This window comes from Marmota flaviventris, chromosome 7 (assembly GCF_047511675.1).
Source record: "Marmota flaviventris isolate mMarFla1 chromosome 7, mMarFla1.hap1, whole genome shotgun sequence".
In the NCBI taxonomy this organism is placed as follows: Eukaryota; Metazoa; Chordata; class Mammalia; order Rodentia; family Sciuridae; genus Marmota; species Marmota flaviventris.
In genome coordinates, this window is record NC_092504.1 from 27,129,670 (window position 1) to 27,131,958 (window position 2,289).

Sequence of the window (2,289 nt, forward strand, 5' to 3'; positions counted from 1 at the left end):
CTACCCAGAACTGCAGCATTGAAGATCAAGCTTCCAATACATGGATTTGAGAGATATACTCAAACCATAGCCAACTGTGTGTCACCGTACACTCAGAATCATCAGAAAACCATACAGTAGAATCCTAGATTTGTATTATTTCTGATGTAAAAATATGGGATCGCAAATTATTTTCATATTTTGTAAGGTAGTTGTGGGTCCACATTCATATCACCAGTTCCCTCCACTTGGAGAAATGACTTATTTGACAAATTTAAGCAGAATTAGGATGAAGGCAATTAGTAGGAGCCCTTTTCATAGAGTGTGAATTTTTTAAGGCATGAGGATGTAAGGAATTTTCTGGTTACTAGCACATGCACCACAGCCAGATCTAGTGTTCATCAATCTTTGCTTTCCTTCTGTATATTTTACCACTTTTATTTCAGCTTTCTTTCTGGCTTAACATTCTACATTACTTTCCACTTTACTATTTGCTCTCCTAATTATATATCTCTTCTGGGAGCAGTCATGATTATCTGTTCCTTAATTCAATGGTTTCAACCTAAAAGTCAGGAGAATTCATTTGCCATTACTTATTCCCCGCCACACACACAACCACCCTATTCTAAAACTAATGACTAGACAGTAAAATAATGAGCAGCCCTGCAAACACTCATGATGTAGAAAACTTCCCATAATAAAGCTTGAATTCCAATCTGCTTCCATCCTCCCTCAGAACCCCTCTGCAGCGTCCTGGGCATGGCTAATAACTTGCTGTAAACAGCCCCCTTAATGGGTTTTCACTTTTCGTTATAGGGTAGAGCTGTGCAGATTTAGGGGATGCAAGATATACCCCGGACACGGGAGACGCTATGCCAGGACCCATGGAAAGGTTTTCCAATTTCTTAATGCAAAATGCGAATTGGCTTTCCTATCCAAGAGGAATCCTGGGCAGATAAACTGGACTGTCCTTTACAGAAGAAAGTACAAAAAGGACCAGTTGGAAGAAATTCAAAAGAAGAGAACCCAAAGTGCAGTCAAATTTCAGAAGGCCATTACTAGTGCATCCTTTGCGGATATCATGGCCAAGAGGAATCAGAAACCAGAAGTTAGAAAGGCTCAAATGTGAGCAAGTTATTTGGGCTGTCAAGGAAGCAAAAAAGGCTAAGCAGGTATTTAAAAAGACGGCAATGGCTGCTGCTAAGGCTTCCTTCCACAAAGGCAGCACCTAAGCAAAAGATTGTGAAACCTGTGAAGGTTTCTGCTCCCCGAGTTGGTGGAAAACGCTAAATTGGCAAATGAGATTTTAAAATAAAGATGTATCTATAACTTAAAAAAAAAAAGAAAGAAAAAGAAAACTTTCCATAAGCTGTAACCATTGTGCAAGAATGGTCTGCACTCCTTCATTCTGTCTCATCTCATCTCCAGTGGCACCTTATTGGCCAGTACTGGATGGCATCAAGAACCGTAGCTGCAAGTGAGTTAGGGCAGTGTCCATTTCATCATTCAACTGCTACCTGGCCCTGCTGCTGATGATTAACAGAAATTGCCGACGAACTAGTGTTTTCTTTTTCATTCTAGCCTCTGTAAGAACTAAATAGATCTTTTTATTTAGAGATCTCCTGTTATCTAGAATTTTGTTTAAACAGAAGCTATGTATATAATAATATATTCAAAATCAAAAGTATTTTTGTAGAAATGGATGAGTTGGAGATATGATGGTGGAAAAGGAGTTGTAAAGAAATGCTAAATTATTATCTATTCAAGTATAAAAGGTGGAGAGAGAATGATCATATTATTCTGAAATAAAAGTATAACAAAAAAGAACAAAGCAAAAATTGTCCAAAGTAGATGCTTCCTCTCAATAGGAAGCAAAAAGCATCATGGGGGACTTTTTCTCATTAAAATTTTGTAGAATTATTTCATTCTTTCAAATTCGTGCATCAATACTATTGTTTAAATGTACTTCATTTTTTTTGCTTTTTAAAAGATATTTTAAGAAAATAAGTAACAAAGATACTGTAAGGACTGGTAAAACTTATTGTGGCTAGGCAGACACAGGGTTTATGAGGGTAATCATGAGAAGAAAACCTAAGACCTTTAGGCCTTACTGTGTGAAACCTGTGTCAGTATTAAAAAAAGAAAAAAAAATTGTTTTAAATTTACAGGCAATAGGTATCATGAAATGAATTTATATTTTAACTCCCAGGCCTCCCATCCTACCCTCCCAGAAGAGAGGCCTCAATGCTCAAGCTGGAAACTATTAATAGAGCAAACACAATTCCCATTCTATATTAAGATAGTTGTGGT

General features: G+C 37.1%; 1 pseudogene; it reads left to right on the top strand.

Moving 5' to 3' along the window:
- The first annotated feature begins 319 nt into the window (after window positions 1–319).
- Window positions 320–1,316, top strand: LOC114094762 (large ribosomal subunit protein eL24-like; annotated as a pseudogene).
- The last annotated feature ends 973 nt before the right edge of the window (window positions 1,317–2,289 follow it).